This window comes from Balaenoptera musculus, chromosome 4 (assembly GCF_009873245.2).
Source record: "Balaenoptera musculus isolate JJ_BM4_2016_0621 chromosome 4, mBalMus1.pri.v3, whole genome shotgun sequence".
In the NCBI taxonomy this organism is placed as follows: domain Eukaryota; kingdom Metazoa; phylum Chordata; class Mammalia; order Artiodactyla; family Balaenopteridae; genus Balaenoptera; species Balaenoptera musculus.
This window is the reverse complement of record NC_045788.1, coordinates 78,730,427-78,752,223: the sequence shown is the minus strand read 5'-3', so window position 1 is coordinate 78,752,223 and position 21,797 is coordinate 78,730,427. Positions and strand designations below refer to the sequence as shown.

The 21,797-nt window shown below is 39.9% G+C and overlaps 1 protein-coding gene across 3 annotated transcripts in view; it reads right to left on the bottom strand.

Annotated features, from left to right (window-relative positions):
- The window catches only part of GPR156 (G protein-coupled receptor 156), an 88,635-nt gene that overhangs the window by 29,190 nt on the left and 37,648 nt on the right, over positions 1-21,797 (bottom strand). Inside the window, exon 1 of one of the 3 annotated variants that reach the window (XM_036849547.1) lies at positions 10,955-11,084. The exons of the other annotated variants lie outside the window; for them this stretch is intronic. The gene's annotated coding sequence lies outside the window, so the exon portion shown is untranslated. Of the gene's footprint in view, positions 1-10,954; positions 11,085-21,797 lie in introns of those variants that run through there. 3 annotated transcript variants of the gene reach the window in all.

The following is a 21,797-nucleotide window of genomic DNA, read 5'->3' as shown; positions in this document are numbered from 1 at the left end:
TCATTTAACTAGTCTAGGTTCCTGCTTCCTCATTTGTGAAATGAAGATAATATCTTCTTTTGTATCCACCCACAGGGTACTGTGAAGATCAAATGAGGTGTGTGCTAAAACTCTTTGAATACTCTAAGGCGATGCAAAAATGTTAATCTTTAAATTTTTTGGTGTAAGCTTCAGCTCTCTGTAACACCAGTTTTTCCCTGTCCTAATACATCTTGTGCATTACTTTCACATTTATTTTCTTAAAATACCACCTTCATCACTTAGCAAGAGAGCTATATGTATAAAGAACAATTTTCTGTTGTTTACCTTAAGTCTCCTGTATCCCCATTTAAGATTTCGCCCTATCCTACCTACCCACTTCTTCCTCCAGGCTTGCTTCCCCAGTCATCATGTCTTCAAACTGTGGGCTTAGAGTAATCCTTCCTAGTTTCTTTGCCTCTTCCCATAAGAAGGGGGAATATGTGCTGAATATTGACTACCAAAATAACAATGATTATCAGCAGCTTTGCAAAGCATTTGTTAAGAAAAGTATACATTAGAGAGACCAGTGCTGACACTGATTTAGAAAAGAGGGCACCGCTCACCAGGACTGGCCACTCAGTGCAGCCAGAAGCTTGGGTAAAACCACTGGGTGGGATCCTGCAGGACCAAGAACTGAGGCTGTTCTTCCCCATGGCCTCTCACAAGCTCCTAGGCATCAGCCATGAATATCTGATCATGAGGTTCTCACCAAGCAAATGCCCAGGTTTCACAGCCACACGTCTGTGTTGCCTAGATCACTGATGGGTAGGTTTCTTTCTCAACTCCTCTCTGGACCATTTTATTTGAACACCACTGTACAATCAGGTCTCCTTTGTGTAATTCAGTACTGCATGAATCCTGATTTAGAATTCCTCCCCCTCCTGATTTAGTTAGGAGGAACTCAATTTAGTTTTTTAAAAAAACAAAATATACATTACATAGTCTTCACATCTCAGAAGTTGATGCAAGTTAATTTTCAAATGGACATGTTATGGACTTATATATGTATGTTTTGATATTTTTCCTAAACAATGATACTGAATACTTGTCTCAGAAAAAAAATGAATAGAAGATGATTTACCTATTGTGTTTGGCCAAGTTAACACCTGTGAAGTCACTGAAAGGTGAATCATCTCCAATTCAGCAGGTGAATTATCTAAGTCTGGAGAATGTCTCTGCTACTTTGATAGGAATTCAACCACTTATATCATTTATATTTTTCTATTGAACTAAAAGATGAAGCCTGCATATGCTGAATATTTTAATAACCACAAACATAATTTCTACAAGGGAAGAAGATTTAAATATTATCTACTTATAAACAGCCAGGCTCATCTAGATTACTTGTGTTTCATTTATGAAGAGACAAAAAGCCCAGACTGGGTTACTGACAGTCAGAAACAAGGTGGCATTTTTTTAAAAAAAGGATTTTATAGCTACCTCTTTATCTTTTTTTCTTCATTTACTGATTGGCAATATAAGGCAAGAGTTTTCTTGATTTCTCTCTTCTCAAGTAAGGTTTCAGTACATAGAGATAAATATCCATCTATATCTGCAGAACCTGTATAAACCTGGATTATCATTTCAAAGTCTTTAATGAATTCAGATGCATAAATGACATCTACCAGTACGATGTTTTAAAAATCTTTATCAAATATCAGTTTCTGAACTTGGTCTTTCATTATACTTGGAGTTATAGAGACACTGGTATCCTGTTGTTTCTTCTTAATGATGCTAAGGACAGAGTTTGGAAACATAGCCTGTGAATGGGGCTGACGGTACTTCTTAGCTTGCTGTTACTATCAGAAAACTTTCCTAAAATGTCACAGGGCCATGCTTTCTAAAATGCTACATAAGTCGATATAAATGGTATCACTGAGCTTTAAACATATCTAAAAACATATCCAAAAAGCTTTTTAATAAAACAATTAATATTAAATTGTGAAATTTATTGAATTTCTTTTTCAGTCCACTGTTTTTGATCCATGCTACAATGGTATTATAAATCTAACTCATCTGGATATGTTCCAAACAGCTTTATCATAATTTTGCCTGGTGTGTTTCAGCAAATGTGATCATTTTGCTTATTTCTAATGTATTAAGTTCAATTCAAATTCTGAACACCTCAAACTAATATTTGTGTGACCTGTAGCTATTTATATTCAAACTTTGTATTTTAAGGGTGAGAGCAGCCTGGCGCTGCTTCTTCCTCTCCTGCCTGGGGCACCATCCTAGGAGACCGTCCTAGGAGATTTCATTAACCTTTCAGCCTCCAGAGTTTAAATTCTCTAATCATAACAACTTCACTTTATTCCACTTTCAGACACCCTGGGTCACACCCTGGGTCTTATGATCATTCAGAATGGTTCCACTTCAGAAAATTTAAACACCAATATCTCTGATTTCAATGCACCCAAAATTTAACTCCTAGTCTTCCCCCTCAACCTGTTCTTACATTCTTCCTCAGTTCAGATAATGGCAACTTCATCTTTATATTTGCTTGGACCAAAAATCGTGGAGTCATACTTGACTCTAGCTCACCTCCCACATCCAATCTGTCATGAATCCTATTGGCTCTATCCTTAAAACACATCCAGAATCCAACTACTTCTCACCACCTCTGCTGCCATCACCCTGATCAAAGTCTGACTTTGAATTTCTCATTTGGATTATTACACTAGCCTCCTAACTGGTCTCCCTGCTTCTACTCTGGACCCTCCCGACTTCTATTTTCAACATAGCAGCCACAGTGATCATGTCACTTCTCTGCTCAGAACCCTGCAATGGCTTTCTATCTCACTCGAAGGAAAAGCCAAAGTCTTTACCAGGGTCTACAGTGCTTACACATTTGGTCCCCGTTATCTCTCTACCTCATTTCCTACTTCTTCCCCTTGCCCACTCCACTCCACACACCTCCTTGCTATTTCATGAAAACACCAGGTGCTCTCACACTTCAAGGGTTTCAAGTGGCTATGCTCCCTGCCTGGAATATTTTAATTCACATATGTGCATGGTTCATTCCCTCTCTCCCTTCATATCTTTATTCAAATGTTACCCTCTCAACCAGGGCTATGATGACTGACAATCCCACTTAAAATCACACTCTTCCACTAGATACTAAATCCTTATTACCTCACACTATTCTCTCCATCCCCATCCCACCATAGTACTTATTACCTTCTAACATGTTACATAATTTACATATTTATTATTCTTGTTGTTTACTGTCTTCTCCTGCCAATTAGAATTGTTCATGATGTACTCCCAGCACTATAACACTACCTCACATATTAAAATCACTCAGTAAATTTTGCTGTACAGCAGAAACTAACACAACATTGTAAAGCAACTATACTCCAATAAAAATGAATTTTAAAAATCACCCAATAAATACTTGATGAATGAATGAATGAGTCTCCTATCCTCAGCCCTCTACTCTCATAGGCTTACATCTAATACACTTGCCCACTGACAACCTCCAGACCTCCAGTTCCTTGGTTCTTTAGCTTTCTCACGGTCTCTCTTCCTTCCTCTACTCAATTTCAAACCTCTGGTTGGTTATCTGAACTGTTCTCTCAACAACACCCAATTCCCTTTCCAAACAGGCCCTTTTGCTGCACTTGCTCGACAAAACTCGCATCAAAAGTTCAATCCATTGATGTTACTCAGCCATAAAAAGAATGAAATATTGCCATTTGCAGCAACGTGGGTGGACCTAGAGATTATCATACTAAGTGAAGTAACTCAGACAGAGAAAGACAAATATCATATGATATCACTTATATGTGGAATCTGAAAAATAATACAAATCAACATATTTACAAAACAGAAACAGACTCACAGACATAGAAAACTTATGGTTACTAAAGGGGGAAGCGGGGGAGGGATAAATTAGGAGTATGGGATTAACAGATACACACCACTATATACAAAACAGATAAACAAGGATTTACTGTACAGCATAGGGAACTGTATTCAGTATCTTGTAATAACTTGTAATGCAGAAGAATCTGAAGCTGTACACCGGAAACTAACACAAACTGTAAATCAACTATAGTTAAATTAAAAAAAAAATTACAGTTCACTGTCTGCTTTTACATCCAGGTCGCTGACTGCTGGGGGGGAAAACTGTAAAACCTTGTAGACCGTTGCCACCAAAATCAATCAGCCAAGCTTACTGTACTACCAGTCAATCTTTTTATTTGTTCTATGAGTTATTTCTTCATATTTCCTTTGTGAGTGACTCACTTCACTGGATTCAAAGAAATAAGAGCACGTGTCTGTCTGGATGATGCCCTCAGTCTAGGCTTGGTGCCCTCCTCTGCATCCTTATACTACCCCAGGGTGTATGTGCATCAATACAATTGTTGTGTTATATTACAAGACAATTGTATTGATTTTGTTGTCTCACTAGACAATTTCTACTCCTCAAAAGCCAGGCTGTTTCTTTTTTTTTTTTTTTTTTTTTTAAAGTATTTATTTATTTATTTATTTATTTATTTATGGCTGTGTTGGGTCTTCATTTCTGTGCGAGGGCTTTCTCCAGTTGCGGCAAGCGAGGGCCACTCTTCATCGCGGTGCGCGGGCCTCTCACTATCGCGGCCTCTCCTGTTGCGGAGCACAGGCTCCAGACGCGCAGGCTCAGTAGTTGTGGCTCACGGGCCCAATTGCTCCGCGGCATGTGGGATCCTCCCAGACCAGGGCTCGAACCCGTGTCCCCTGCATTAGCAGGCAGATTCTCAACCACTGCGCCACCAGGGAAGCCCCAGGCTGTTTCTTATTTGTCTGTATTTCAGCCCCTAGCACAGGCTTTGGAAAATGGCAAGTGTTCCATAACCATTTGTTAGATGGATGAATGAATGAATGAATTCATTAACGGACATGGAAGGCCCATTGTTTCTTCCTTTCTTTGTTGTCTTCCCTAATCTCATTTTTCCCCGGCAATGCTCTCCTCTGTCAGGTGGAGGAAGGAGGCTCTCATCCTTCCCAAAGTGTGCCAAATGGCCATAAAGTGGCAGAGATCCTTGACAGTCAGAGGGAGAGTCAAGAGCCGGTTCAATGTGTGCTAAGACAAGAGGGGTACATTCTGGGTAATGGTAGGAGCTTTAGGAGGGTCCCCTTGGTCCCTCCTAGAATGGCTGGAAAGTCCCTGGCATTACTGAACACAAAAGGGCCAAGATATTTTAGGTGCCGTGGACTTCCACAGACACAGGGTTTTAACCACTTGGCAAATCCCCAGCCCCCAAACCCTCACTGAAAAGCTGTGTCATCTGGGTGAGCCCCTCCTCTGCTTCCTCTCTCAGCATGGTGCCAAGGGAGTCTAAAAATAAATGAGAGAAAGGATCCTAATGGGATGCTTGTGAAGCTTTTTGCTCTCCCATTCTTTGTTTCTAGGAAAGTGCAGCATCTTGGGGATGTGTATACTCACACAGGCACACATGCATATGTGTTCACTTGTCTCCAGTGAAATCAGGCCACTTGAAAGATTCCTTTCCATTGGCTGAATTCATCTTGGAGAATCCCCCCAGGAAATGCCTTTGTCGAATATGTCTCTTACATCATGTGTCGAGGGCCATGTAGGCCCAGTGATATGATTGTTGCTGAGCAATTGATGGATGAAACCTCATCCTCATGACCGCATAGGCTACAGGGTCTCAGGTGACATCTGCTCAGAGGTTAACACGCATCCCATTCTGACTTCAGAAAATCTGCTGATCTTGATTTGCTGCTTGCAGCTAGGCTGCAATGCATGCCTTCTCTTTACATCCTTGCAGGCAGTAAATGATGTTTTGTCATGAACTAAAACACTCAGCCCTGCTTCTTGTCCTGAGTGAGGCTGGCCTCTCTAAATTTGCCTGCTTTCCTGTAGCCGTAAGTGCTTGCAGAGCCTTGTTTTACACGGAGAGACCGAGGTCCCTACCAACTATTCTGTCAATTCAGGCCTATAGCACTGAAGCTGGGGAGGAACTAGATGAATAGGGACATTCTGCCTGCAGAAGAGCCAAATGGTTAGCAGTGGTTTGACTTGATGAAATCTAGGGCCCCTTCCAGCTCTTCCCTTCTCAACTTATTCCAGAAGCAAATTTCTTTTCCCTGCTCTGGCTTATTAATAAGCCAGTCACGCTTTGCATTTCTTTTTTTTGTTTTTTCAAAAGATTTTTTTTTTGGGGGGGTATAGTTGTTTTACAATGTTGTGTTAGTTTCTACTGTGCAGTGGCGTTCCCTGTGCTATAGAGCAGGTTCTTATTAGTTGTCTATTTTATACATATTAGTGTATATATGTCAATCCCAGTCTCCCAATTCATCCCACCACCATCCCCCGCTTGCCCCCCTTGGACCCTTTGCATTTCTGCTTCTCTAACTTAAGCAGGAACAATAGGCTGACCTGGTTACCAGAGATGCATTAGAATTTATGTCTCAATCAATCAATCAAAATATTTAGCTATTAAGTGCAAAAGAAAACTTGGTATACATCCTGCCCCTAAATTTCCCTTTAACAGATGATCTTCATGTCTCCATGTTTTATTCATTATTATCTTTTTAATAAACTTTCTGCATGAGACATCAATTCAACAATTCTTAAATATCTACTTGTCAAGGTATTAAGAAGAACTGGAGACAGGAAAGCAAATGAGATCTAATTTCTGTCCTCAGCTCATTAGGACTCCACCTCTCTGGTTTCTAATGTTTTCATGGCAAAGACAATTTTCTTATTCTGTCATCTTTTAAAATAGAATAAAAAGTTAATTTAATATTACCAGTTATTTTCTCAGTATACACTGAGCAATTTAACAAAATCTATGTATATGAATGTATGTTTAATATGGATATTTTTATGTAACTATGAATATCAATTTCCAGTATACAAATTTCAGAATGCATAGCTCTCACGGACTATAAACAGGCCTAAGGATCAATTTAAAAATGCAGCCTTGCAAATATTTTTAAAGCTGAAATGTGAATATTTAGATATAAGACCCAATGCCCATTAATTACTTCATTATACCAGCTCAAGTTTAGGACAGTGGTGAAAAAGCATACTGATAGATTCAAGATAAGCTGGTGATGAGAAGGAAAAAAGGGTACCAAAGGGTACCCTTACTAGAAAGGAGCTTGTATGGTTTTAATTAGGAGTATTACGGTCACATTCCACATAGATTTTTTAAAAATTAGTTTCTATGTCTCACGCACTTGTAATATATTTTAAATGTGTTTTTAAATGCTGGTGAGGGGGAAACACTAGAAACACAAAAAATCCTCTTCTGTCATATAACCTCAGACCCTAGGGGGTAGGCATGTGCTGTAATTTATGAAGCAGTGATTTCAACTTCCTTTCTCCCTTCAGCTGTGGGAAAGGCCTTGAGCAATTCCTAACAGGAGCTTGTAGCACTTCCCAAAGGACAGAGCAGATGCCCTGATTTTAAGTAGAGCATAAAGCACGAGCACAACTGGCCACGTGAAACACCCAATCACAGGGCGTCTGCTGTGAACCAGAATATTACCATTTACCAGGTGACATGTAAATTGATCTCTCTGAGGCACGAAAGACTGGCCTGCCATCTTGGGGAGGTTTCTTTCCCTCTTCCCCTTCTTTCTCATCCTCAGGTTGGTGGTATTAGAACTTTGGGCCTTAGGGAATCTGAGTGGAATCCCAAACAGCTACAACTGCTGGAATCATTCCCTACTGGGCCAGAATCTGGGAATTCATGATGTTGGGACTGGGTTTTACTCAGCTTTGTCTCTATCAGCACCATCTACAGGGCCCTGAAGCTGGTGGAAACCTATTAAATGTCTCTTATCCTGGATAAATCATGAGTCTTGGAAGGGTACTCCAAAGAGAAAAAGGGAGACTTCTAGAAAGGCAGGACCTGCTTGCTCCCCACCACTCTGCCCCCCACAAATGCCTAGGACAGGCTTTGAGTCTTAGGGTTCTAAGGAACGTGGCTTTAACCACTGAGTGAACCTGATTCCCTTATTTTAAGATGAAGGGACCTGTATGCAGTTTTACAGCCAGATAGGGATCTCGTGGGGACAGCTAATCTAGATGTCCTGACTCCTGGTTCCTTCTGGTGTTCTCTCACTTCCCCCCAGTCTACCCCAGCCACCTGGGACCTGTGTCCATCCTACTGATCAACGAACTTCTGCTAGGGCCTTCCTGACCCTGGTTTCTAACGTCCTGCAGTAGCTCTGGCAGGCCCAGGGTTTTCTTTTCTTTCTTTCTTTCTTTTTTTAAATATTTATTTGTTTATTTATTTGGCTGCGCTGGGTCTTAGTTGCAGCATGTGGGCTCTTCATTGCCGCATGCAGGATCTAGTTCCCTGACCAGGGATTGAACCCGGGCCCCCTGCATTGGGAGTGCAGAGTCGTAACCACTGGACCACCAGGGAAATCCCAGGCTCAGGGTTTTCACCTCTGCCTTCTCACCTTTAGCTGGAATTTACCATCGAGAGGAGACAGAGAGGAAGTCTGAGTCCCCTGGAGTACCTTCTGCTGGGCACTGCCTGCCTCTTCCAATTCTGATTGCTGGCCTGGACCTCAGACCTTGGCAGGGTTCCCTACGAGTCCTGGCTCAACCTATTGGCTGAAACCCTAGACTGAATTCTTGCTACAGCTGGCTTTGGGCTCTTGGTTTCCACCATTGTCTAGTGTCCAAGTCTTGGCCCCAGCAATGGCCTGGAAGTGTCTGCCCTAGGCTGTGACAGGAGTTGCATATTCTGACCTGTAATCTGATGTGAAAGGAACAACTGTTAGTCTGTGTGTATGTTTAAGCAGCTTTCATGGATTAACACTGAGGTTAATACTGAGGTAACATAAATTTGTGGAAAAGGCGTGGCTTTGAAATCGGACGGACTAGATTGACTAACTGTGTGTGATGGGTGATCTGTCTAACCATGCTGAGGTGGTTTCTTCATCTCAGTTGGGGAAAATAATGTTTATCCTCCTGAGTGCTATATGGGTTAGAGATAATGTACCTGAAGTAAAAAGCAGATAAGAAGCCTGTGACAGAAAGTAACAACTAGTACCTTTAAGTTAAATTGTCCGTGTGTACACATACAGGGACTAAGTGCTGATTTCATGATGTTTGAAGTAGTGAAGGACCCTGAAGTACCTCTGGATCATCAAAAATTACATTATAGTCAGAATCATATGAATACATATTTTCTCTACTAAGAATACTGATAATTATACAGAATAATATTAAAAAGAGTAGGCAACATCAATTATATATTTAATATGTGCTAGGCTGTGCTCTACATATACTACGTAATGCGATAGTCACAGCATTCTGAGATACACAGTATCATTACTCCTATTCAAAAAAAAAATTTTTTTTTTACTTATTTTTATTTTTATTTTTTGGCTGTGTCACCTGGCATGCGGGATCTTAGTTCCCCAACGAGGGATCGAACCCGTGTCCCCTGCAGTGGAAGTGCAAAGTCTTAACCACTGGACTGCCAGCGAAGTCCCATTACTCTTATTTTTAAATAGAGAAGTGGGATTTAGCAAAGTTCATTAAAGTGATCAAGTCACATGCCTAGTAAGTGATGGAGCTGGGATCTGAGGTGGAGTTTGATTCCAGAGCCTGAGTTCTTATGCCATTTAATCTTTCACCGGGCACACCTTTAACCTTGTTAAGGGATGTTAACTTTTTTTTTTTTTTTGGCCACACCGCGCGGCATGCAGAACTTCCCCTGGTCGGAACCCATGTCCCCTGCAATGGAAGCAGAATGTCTTAACCACTGGACCACCAGGGAAGTCCAGGATGTCAACATTTCTTAACCCCTCTTTCCATTTTCCCACCTAGGCCTACTGAGGAAAGGTTTTTCTCCCACTCTCCCCATGTGGGAAACTGCTGAGGAGGAAGCTTTCACCTCCCTCTCCACCCCAGTACTCACTCTTCCCCGAGCGAGCAGGAGTCCACAGTCAGACTGAAGAGAGGTAACAGGCCTGGGCCACGTTCTACCAAACAGTCTCCAAGGCAGGAATTTCCACTCCACTTCCCTCCTTTCCCATCTCCACCGGGCAACGAACTCGTCTCCCTTCCTGGGGCCCATTTTAGTGTTGTGTCAAGCAGCGCTTTCTAATTTAGCTTTCACCAGAAATCCCTGTGCTTTCTTTTTCTCAAAAGACTTTTTCTTTTGAAATTATTTGACTCACAGGGAATTGCAAAACAGAACAGAGAGTTTCTGTGTACCCTTCGCCCAGCTTTCTCCAAAGATAACATATTACATAACTAGAGTACATTATCAAAACCAGGAAATCGACACTGGTGCAATACTATCAACTAAACTATAGACCCTATTCGAGTTTCACCAGTTTTTACGTGCACTCTTTGTGTGTGTGTAGATCTATGAAATTTACCACATGTATAGATTAATGCATTGATAACTACCACCATAATCAGGATACTAAACTCTTCCATTATGCAAACAAACAAAACCTCCCTCCAACTACCCGCTCCAAGTCACACCCTTCCCTCCAACCATAAGCCCTGGCAACCTCTGATCTGTTCTTCATCACTATAAATTCATCTCTTGAGAATGCCATATAAATAGAATCATACAGTATGTAACCTCTTGAGACTGGCTTTTTTCCCTCGGCATAATGCCCTTGAGGTTCATCCACGTTGTTGCATGTGTTAACAGCTTGTTCCCTTTTATTGCTGGGTAGTGTTCCACTGTATGGAGGTAGCACAGTTTGTTTATCCATTCACCTGTTGAAGGATGTTTGGGTTGTTTCTAGGTTTTGATTATTACAAAGAAAGCTTCTATAAACATCTGTGTACAGTTTTTTTTTTTTGGTGAAGATAAGTTTTGATTTCTCTAGGGTAAATACACAGGAGTGTGATTGCTGAATTGCACAGTAAGTGTATGTTTGACTTTGCACAAATCTGCCAAACTGTTTTCCAGAGTAGTGGTACCATTTTACCCACCAGCAATGTATGAGAGATCCAGTTTCTTTGCATCCTTGCTGACACTTGGTCTTGTCAGTATGTGTGCTTTTGGCTAGTGTGGCACATGTCAGCCTTTAAGAGTAGAAACCTTGGACACCTTCTGATTATCAGCGCTGTGTGCTTGTATGCCCCCTGACTGGACCGAATCCTGGAGGGGAGTAGAGTGTGCTTAAGGTTCTGAATTCTTATCAAGCATCTCCTGTATGCCAGACACTGTGGCAGGTGCTAGGAAATAAACAAAAATATTGTATTTGAATTTGAGGACTCAATATGAGGCAGAGGAAATAGATAAGTGGATGGGTAAATATGATTATGAAACAATGTAGCAAGTACTATGGGTATATGCAAAGTGCTGTGGACATTGATAAAGGAATTGTGCCTTAGAACAGTGGTTCTTAAATTGTAGAATTGGTAAGAATCACCTGAAGAGCTTGTTAAAGTACAGATCTAGTCATCATCCTCCAAAGTGTGAGATTCAGTAGGGTCTACCGTAGGGCGCCGAGAATTTGTATTTCTAACAAGTTCCCAGATGCTACTGATGCTGGTGGTCCAGGGCCCACATTTTGATGGACAAGAGTTTGTCTTAAAGGATGAATAGGAGTTTATCAGGTGAAAAATGAGAAGAGTCATGAAACAAGGAAGAGCATGAGGAAAGGCTGGGTGATGAAAGTGCATGGTATGCTCTAGGAATGGTCATTATCTTGTATGATGAAAGTACAACTTAAGGGCTTCCCTGGTGGTGCAGTGGTTGAGAATCTGCCTGTCAATGCAGGGGACACGGGTTCGAGCCCCTGGTCTGGGAAGATCCCACATGCCGCGGAGCAACTAGGCCCGTGAGCCACAACTACTGAGCCTGCGCGTCTGGAGCCTGTGCTCTGCAACAAGAGAGGCCGCGATAGTGAGAGGCCCGTGCACTGCAATGAAGAGTGGCCCCCGCTCGCCGCAACTAGAGAAAGCCCTCGCACAGAAACGAAGACCCAACACAGCCATAAATAAATAAATAAATAATTCCCATTTAAAAAAAAAAAAAAAAGTCATGTTCCTTGCTTAAAAAAAAAAAAAAAAAAAGTACAACTTAATTTAAAGGGAATAAACAGAAATTGTAAATTAAGGCCAGACTACAAAAGATCTTAAGTGCTTACCTTAGGAGTTGGGTAGGTAATAGAAGTCTATGTTTGAAGATAAAAATGCTGGCAAGAGGGCAGAAGCTGAACTGGAAATGGACAAGAGCAGTTAGGGGGCTCCTGTAAGAATTCAGATGAAAAGTAGATCAGGACTACACTTGGGCAACAGAGGTGGATAATAGGAGAACAATTTTAGAGACATTTCAGAGATTAAATGTCTAAGACTTGGTGACTAACTGGATGTATAGGGAGATAAGGAAATCCAGAATGAGAAATGTGGATGGTAGTGCTATTAATGGAGACAGGAAATACACGGAGGTAGAGAGAGATTAGTGGTAAGGTATGAGTCTGGTTTTTGGTCACCAAATCTTAACTGACTGAGGAACATCCATCTGACAATATCAACTATGAAGTTAGAATGTGGGATTTGAAAAAGGCAGGGCTTGGGGATATGTCACAGGAGGGATTAAGACCAGGTGATGGGTATAGTCTAATAAGTGAATTAAGACTGGAACCGAAGATGATATCAACATTAAATGGGTAGGTGGAATACAGGAGCCAGTGAAAGCAGCTGGTAAGAAGCAAACAGCTAAAACCAGGACAATCATGTATGGTAAAGTTAAGAACAGAGAAGTTTTCAGAAAGGAGGAACAGAGGAGATGGTTAAGTGTTAACATGGCTTGAGGCTAAACAGGATGGCATCTAAAAAGAGATGAGTTGATTTAACGACATTGTCAAAGGCCATTTCACTGGAATCAGGGCATGGGTTGAAGAATGAGCTGGAGGTGAGGAAATGGAGGTGGCTGGTGAATACCACTCTTCTAAGAAGCTTGGTGGTAACAGGAAGGAGAGGGCTAGGGCAAGAGCTTTGGAGAAAGGCATGGCCAAGAGAAAAATTTCTTCTGGAGGCCTTCAAAAGTCTCAAGACGAATGTCAACAGTTTCCAGTGGCTAATCAATATTTATTTGTCTACCTGACTTGAAATATGCAAAACAGAGAAAACTATTTGATCAACTACTACTGATTCATTCATAGGAGGCAATTTGAATGTGGTAATCACTCTGGTATCTTTCTCAATAAATTCAGAGGCACATAATTAGTTTAGACTTATTGTCTTTTGGTCTCTGAGCACTCCCTGTGCCCCACTATTAACAGCAAAAGATCCCACTGTTATCCTAAGCTTCTTTTTAATAGATTTAAATAATCCCTTTATGTGTTTTGGACTCTCTTCAAAGATGCTTCTCAAAGTCTTTTCTCCTATTTTGTACCTAACCTGACATACTCTGTGGGCTCCCTGATCTCTTCTGGGTAGCTTTTTACAGTCTTTGAGAGATGTCTTTTTCCCTACACAATAACCATTGTGACTCACATTTTTAAGTGCTTGGATTTTTTTCTTTTTTTTAATTCTCAGTTACTCTTTCCCTACACTTCCAATAAAATCTCTTAAAACAGTCTCCAATCTTCTTATGACTTTCAAAGCCTACGTTTCAATTTTCTCTTAGCTAATACTCATATTTTGTCATAGTTTCCCTTTGAACACTGAATGATTGAGATAAATTTTCTGGGCTTATGGATTGAATGTGTCATGATAACTCACCTTAATTGGCTCACCCATGGTTACCTCCTAAGACCAATGCCTAGTCACAAGGCAAGAACCACAGCCAGGACATTTTTCTAACTGTAGGTGGTTTGAAACCTCCTGTTATAGCAAAGTTGATTCTATCAAAAATCTCTGTTAAAAAGCTCGCTTCTACCTCTTGACCTGCTTAGACTTTTTACAATTCACATTTAGTTCAATTTTTAATACCTGGCATAATTTCTAAGTTTCTAAATCTTTAACATTTCTATATTGGTATCATCAGCTTGGTCATCTAGTCTAAGGCACTGGTTCTCAAACACTGGAATCATCTGGAAAGCTGGAAAAAACTGCTGCTACTGTCCCACTCCCAGACATTCTGATTTAACTGGTCTAGGCTGAAGCCTGGATATCAGGATTTTTAAAAGCTCCCTAAGAGATTCTAATATAAACCAAGTTTGAGATATCACTGGTTTATATTCCTAAGATAAATAATCTAATTTTAAAAATTGTGAAAGGATTTGAATAGACATTTCTCCAAAGAAGATGCACAAATGATCCATAAGTAAGTGAAAAAATGCTCAACATTATTAGCCATCAGAGAAGTGCAAATCAAAACCACAAAACCACTTTATATACACTAGGATGGCTAGAATAAAGAAGACAGATAATAACAAGTGTCGGCAATGATGTGGAGGGAACTGGAACCCTCAAACATTGCTAGTGAGACTGTAAAATGCTAGAGCTACTTTGGAAAAGAGCTCAGCATTTCTGTAAACACAGAGCCACCACATGATGCAGAAATTTCACTCCTAGACATACACCCAAGATAAAGGAAAACATAATGTCCACACAAAAACTTATACATGAATCTTCATAGCAGCATATTATTCATAATAGACAAAAAAGGGGAAATAACCAAATATCTATCAGCTGATAATTGGATAAACAAAATGTGGAATATTCATGCAACAGAACGTTATTCAGCCATAAAAAGGAATGAAGTGTTGCTTCATACTACAACATGGATGAACCTTGTAATCATTATGCTAAGATTACGCTAAGTGAAAGAAGCCAGATACAAAGGGCCACATGTTGTATGACTCCATTTATATGTATTGTCCAGATTAGGCAAATTCATAGAGATAGAAGGTAGATTAGTAGTTGCTAGAGGCTGGGGGAGGGAAGAAATAGGGAGGGACTGCTAACAGGTATGAGGTTTCTTTTCAGAGTAATGAAATTATTCTGGAATTAGATAGTGATGATAATTGTCCAACCTTCTGAATTATACACTTTAAAAAGATGAATTTCCGGCTTCCCTGGTGGCGCAGTGGTTAAGAATCCGCCTGCCAATGCAGGGGACACGGGTTCAAGCCCTGCTCCAGGAAGATCCCACATGCCTCAGAGCAACTAAGCCCATGAGCCACAACTACTGAGCCTGCGCTCTAGAGTCCGTGAGCCACAACTACTGAGCCTGTGTGCCACAACTACTGAAGTCTGCAGGCCTAGAGCCCGTGCTCCACAGCAAAAGAAGCCACCACAACGAGAAGCCCACGCACCGCAACGAATAGTCCCCGCTCGCCGCAACTAGAGAAAGCCCGCATGCAGCAATGACGACCCAATGCAGCCAAAAATTAATTAATTAATTAATTAATTTTAAAAAAGATGAATTTCATGGTGTGTGAATTATATCTCAAAAGAATAAGTATATTCTTATTGTTATCTTATGTGTCTGAGGAATTCTTACCCATGGAGATTTGAGAAAGACTCTCCTTGCCAATAACATTTCTATTTTACTACTGTTTGCTGTATATCTCTCACAAAACTAGGCCACCTCCTTCCCTTTTTGGTAAGAATCTAAAGCCCAGGGTAAAGTCTCACAATGTGCCAGAATGAAACATCTGGCTTTCGTCACCTTTACTAAAGAAGGATATGAGGAAAATAAATAAATTCTGGAGAAGAAAAGCTGAGTGGCAGAGTCTCTAAAGAATGGGGACAGACCACTCTAAAGCCTGGACAGGAGAAGACCAATGGGGATGTCATAGAAACCTATTAAATCACAAAGAGATCTTGTGTATACTAGAAGGAAATCCTGGAATACTTGAAAGAGATGATACCATTTAAAGGTTCAGAAATGCAAAGTTAGGACATGAAAAATAAAGTAACAACTTCACAAAACAGGTAATGATCTAAGGATGATCATTATCATTATTCCCCTGAAAGATAGTACAGGCAATAAAATACAGTTTTAAGGAAATGGCCCTATAGTAGATTATTTTATCAAAATGTTACTACTAATAGGAGTTTTTTTTCTTTAAAATTTCAAAAGATTTTAATTGTGGTAAAATAAAAATAAAATTACATACAATAAAACAACATAAAATTTACCATCTTAACCCTGTTTAAGTGTACAGTTCAGTAGTATTAATTATATTGACATTGTTGTGTAACCAATCTCCAGAACTTTTTCAACTTGCAAAACTGAAACTCTATACCCATTAAACAATAATTTTTCCCATTTCTCCCTCCCTCCCCTCAGCCCCTAGCAACAACCATTTTATTTTCTATTTCTATGAGTTTGACTACCCTTGATATCTCATATAAGTAGATGCATACAGTATTTGTCTTTTTGTGAGTGGCTTATTTCACTTAATGTCCTCAAGATACATCCGTGTTGTAACATATGTCAATTTCCTTCCCTTTTAAGGCTGAATAATATTCCATTGCATGTATATCTCACATTTTGTTTATCCATTCATCTGTCAGTGGACACTTGGATAGCTTGTTTTTTGGGGGCAGGGGGGTAGATGGGACCAAATACTAAAGTTGATATCCAGAGGATTAACCTGTCTTCTCCTAATAAGGTGCTTGGTATCACTATCAGAAACAGAAAGATGGTCAGAATTGGGGCTCAAATGGTGGCCAAAGAGGTTAGACCAGAATTCAGGAGTCTAGGCAGACTCATAGGATTAACACACACAAACCAGATAATGGGAGCATGAAAGGAAGAAGAAGCAGTGGTAATTTAGGGATTGAACATGCAAGGATGTCTAAAACCAGGAGATCTTGGTACAACATTGTGAATCAACTATATTTCAATTAAAAAAATTAAAAAAAAAAGTAAAACCAGGACATCACTTTGAGGAAGAGAAATACAGAAGAAAGAGTCAACAAGGGACTTCCCTGGGAGTCCAGTGGTTAAGACTTCGCCTTCCAATGCAGGGGGTGTGGGTTCAATCCCTGGTCGGGGAGCTGAGATCCCACATGCCTCACAGACAAAAAACCAAAATATAAAACAGAAGCAATGTTGTAACAAATTCAATAAAGACTTCAAAAAAAATTAAAAAAAAAAAAGAAAGAGTCAACAAAATAGTGAACTATGAGTGAGAATCAAAGTCTGCCAAGCAGGGTCAGGAAGTACAGAAAATTAGCAGAGGACCCAGTGAATGAGGGGTTGTACCAGAAAGGGAGGGTATACTACAGGCTAGTGTAGGTATCTAAGGGAGAGGTCTAGGATTCTAGCAGGCAGTATGCCACCAGGAAAGGAATGAACAGACTCTAAATAGACACTGGCTGCTCCCCTCTGGCCTCTGCCCTAGGGCATGTTGATTTGATAAGAGAGAGAGGGAAAATGAAAATAGATAGGCCATCCAGAGAAAACCGTAATTCAAAAAGATACATGCACCCCAGTGTTCATTGCAGTGCTATTCACAATAGCCAGGACATGGACACAACCTAAATGTCCATCAACAGAGGAATGGATAAAGAAGATGTGGTACATATACACAATGGAATATTACTCAGCCATAAAAAAGAACAAAATAATGCCATTTGCAGCAACATGGATGGACCCAGAGATTCTCATACTGAGTGAAGTAAGTCGACAGAGAAAGACAAATATATGATAGCGTTTATATGTGGAATCTAAAAAAAGACTACAAATGAACTTATCTACAAAACCAAAATAGATTTACAGATATAGAAAATAAACTTATGGGGGCTTCCCTGGTGGCACAGTGGTTAAGAATCCGCCTGCCAGTGCAGGGGACACGGGTTCAAGCCCTGGTCCAGGAAGATCCCACATGCTGTGGAGCAACTAAGCCCATGCGCCACAACTACTGAGCCGTGCTCTAGAGCCCGCGAGCCACAACTACTGAGCCTGTGTGCCACAACTACTGAAGCTCGCGTGCCTAGAGCCCATGCTCCGCAACAAGAGAAGCCACCACCATGAGAAGCCTGCGCACTGCAACAAGAGTAGCCCCTGCTTGCTGCAACTAGAGAAAGCCCGCGAGCAACAATGAAGACCCAACGCAGCCAAAAATAAAATAAATAAATTTATTACAAAAAAAGAAAAAGAAAATAAACTTATGGTTACCAGGGAGTGGGAAGGAAGACTGGGATTGATGCATACACAGTACCATATATAAAATAGATAACTAATAAGGACCTACTGTATAGCACAAGGAACTCTACTCAATACTCCGTAATGGCCTATATGGGAAAAGAATCTAAAAAAGAGTGTATATATGTATTTGTATAACAGATTCACTTTGCTGTAACCTGAAACTAACACAACATTGTAAATCAATTATACCCCAATAAAATTTTTTTTTAAATTTTTTATTTATTATTTATTTATTATGTTTATTTTTGGCTGTGTCGGGTCTTCGTTTCTGTGTGAGGGCTTTCTCCAGTTGCGGCGAGTGGGGGCCACTCTTCATCGCGGTGCGCGGGCCTCTCACTATCGCGGCCTCTCTTGTTGCGGAGCAGAGGCTCCAGATGCTCAGGCTCAATAGTTGTGGCTCACGGGCCCAGCTGCTCCGCGGCATGTGGGATCTTCCCAGACCAGGGCTCGAACCCGTGTCCCCTGCATTGGCAGGCAGATTCTCAACCACTGCGCCACCAGGGAAGCCCCAAAATTTTTTTTAAAAAAGTAAATAGATAGGCCAGATCTAGGAAATTTATACTGCATTCTGGAGCTGACTCCCAACATCCAAAACGGTGTGGCTACTTTGATTTCCATCCAGAGTGGTGTCAATATTGGCATGGGTTGGATTTGGTGAGGCTGCAGGGATATCTACACAGCGGGGATGCCTGGGGTCCAGAGAGTGTTAGTTATAGTCTGAAAGTTGTTAGTGGGGCCTGCTATAATATGAATTTAGTACTAATTTAGACCACTTATTTTCTTGTGCCTACAGCCAAACTATGCCCAGATTCCAGGGGTGGGACCAAACTGATAGTTGAAAGTTAATGGGTGGGGGGGCAGATACAAAAAGAAGAAGGGTATAGAGGTTAGAAGACAATCAGTTCTTTGCAATCCTAGGCTATACAGTAATGTTACTGGTCCACTGTGAAATTTCTCAGGATGAGACATAACTGTTCAGATATTACATACACAATATTACCAGCTTGTTTTTCTTTTCTCTCTTTCTTCTTCTTTTAAAGAGTTTAGAGTATATAAGTACGATGTGCAGGAAAAACATGTTCCTAGAAAATTATATTCACAGATAAGCTTCTCTAATTTGCCAGTTCTTCTCTGCTGAGGCATGTTTTCCAGCAAACAAAATGCACTAATAAATCTATCAGGGACAGGAAGGCAGTGGGGGACAGCTGCAGCCGCAGCATCCAGGAGTGACAATGATTAATTCCTACATCTGCTCAGTCAGATAGAAACAAAGGTCACTGTGCATAGATTAGCATCCTGATCACCACCTCCTCCTAACACACACACACACACACACACACACGCACGCACGCACATGGGAATAGCATCTTCCTCCATTGATCATGGCAAAGTTCAAAATGCCTGAAATATGTCTACTGTCTGAAAACTTCCCTCCCCCCAGAAACCAAGCTCTTTAGTAGGACAGAGATGGAAGAAGGAATAGAATAGGATCAGCAACTGCTTAATGTCAGATTACTGTCTAACCTTGTTAACATCCAAATTAAGTGAAAATTTGATGCTCAGCTACATTTACGAAAGCAAAGGGAACAGGAAATTTAAGAACAAATCCTGATGCAGGAATTTGATCAACGTAAGAAAGGCTATTATGGTGAAGCAGTTGAACACGTGGACATCTGGCATTATGTAAGGAAAGTATTTAGAAGCTGACTCTTCGTCCTCATGTTCAGCGGTCTCCTGAAGACATTGCCACTTCCTATTCATGACTTCTACACTTATAGATCCCTGACAGGTTGACTTTTTAAAAAAATAATCTTGGACAAGGAAAGGTATTTTTTAAGTGCACAAATTATAAATGTTTAGCTCAGTGAATTATTACAAGGAAAACATCTATGTAACTATCATCCAAATCAAGAAAAAGAACATTTCAATACCTCAAAACCTCCACTCATAATTATTACCCTTTCCTTCCTCCCTAAAGGTGCACCACTATCTTGACTTTTTTTTTTCACTAGCTTGACTTTTAACACTATACTTTAGTTATGCCTGCTTTTAAACTGTATTTAAGGGGAAGCATATAGTACATGTTCTTTTGTGGCTAGCTTTTAAAATTTGTTTGTGAGATTTGGCCATATTTCTGGGTGTTAACTATAACTTGTCCATTTTCATTGTTGAATAGTATTTCATTGCAAGAATGTACCATAACTTATTTATTCCTTTTACTATTAAAGGACAGTTGGGGTGACTACAAATAATGCTAGTGTGAATATTCTTTATACAACTTTTGGTATAAATGTGCATACATTTCTCATGGGAATAATTCAGAAGTGGATTTGCTGGATCACAAGGTATATGAATTGTTAATTTTAGAAAATATGCCATATAAGAAAAATAAGTACTAGGGATGTAATGTACAACATGGTAAATATAATTAACACTGCTGTATGTTACATATGAAAGTTGTTAATAGAGTGACTCCTAAGAGTTCTCATCACAAGGAAAAAGTTTTTTTTCTATTTCTTTAATTTTGTATCTCTACAAGATGATGGATGGTCACTAAACTTACTGTGATAATCATTTCATGATGTACGTAACAAGTCATAATGCTGTACACCTTAAACTTATATAGTGTTACATGTCAATTATATCTCAATAAACCTGGGAGAAAAAAAATTTTCACAGGAAAAAAAAAGAAGATATACCAAATCACTTTCCAAAGTGGTTGTACCAATTTGCACTCTCACCATGAGCAGATAAGAATTTCACAGCTTCGCATCTTTATCTTAACATTATCTTTAAAAATTTAAGTCATTTGGTGTATATCTCATAGTATTAATTTGCTTTTCCCCAGCCATAGGTAACCACTAATATACTTTGTCTATATAGATTTGTCTATTCTAAGCATTTTAATAAATGGAATCATAATATATATGGTCTTCTCAAAAAGGGAAAGAAATCCAAACATAACACTAAAGATAGTCTTCAAATCAAAAGGGAAGAGAACAAAAGAAAAAAGGAACAAAAAAGAACTAAAAAAAACCCCAAAACAGTTAACAAAATGGCAATAAGTACATACCTATCAATACTTTAAAGGAAAATGGACTAAATGATCCAATCAAGCCACACAGCACAGGGAGATCAGCTTGGTGCTTTGCGTCCACCTAGAGGGGTGGGATAGGGAGGGTGGGAGGGAGATGCAAGAGGGAGGAGGTATGGGGATATATGTATATGTGTAGCTGATTCACTTTGTTATAAAGCAGAAACTAACACAATATTGTAAAGCAATTACACTCCAATAAAGATGTTTTAAAAAAATGATCCAATCAAAAGACATAGACTGGCTGAATGGATACAAAAACACCACCCATATATATGCTGCCTACAAGAGACTCACTTCAGATCTAAAGACACACAAAACTAAAAGCAAAGGGATGGAAAAAAGAATATTCCATGCAAATGGAAATCAAACAAAAGCTGGGGCAGCAATACTCATATGAGACAAAATAGACTTTAAAACAAAAACTGTAGCAAGAACAAAGGAGGTCATTACATAATAATTAAGGGATTGATCCAAGAAGATATAGCAATTATAAATACATATGTGCTCAACATAGAAGCACATATAAAAAACTTTATATTTATATATATATAATAAAACATTCCATCCCAAAGCAGCAGAATACACATTCTTTTCAAGTGCACATGGAATATTTTCCAGGA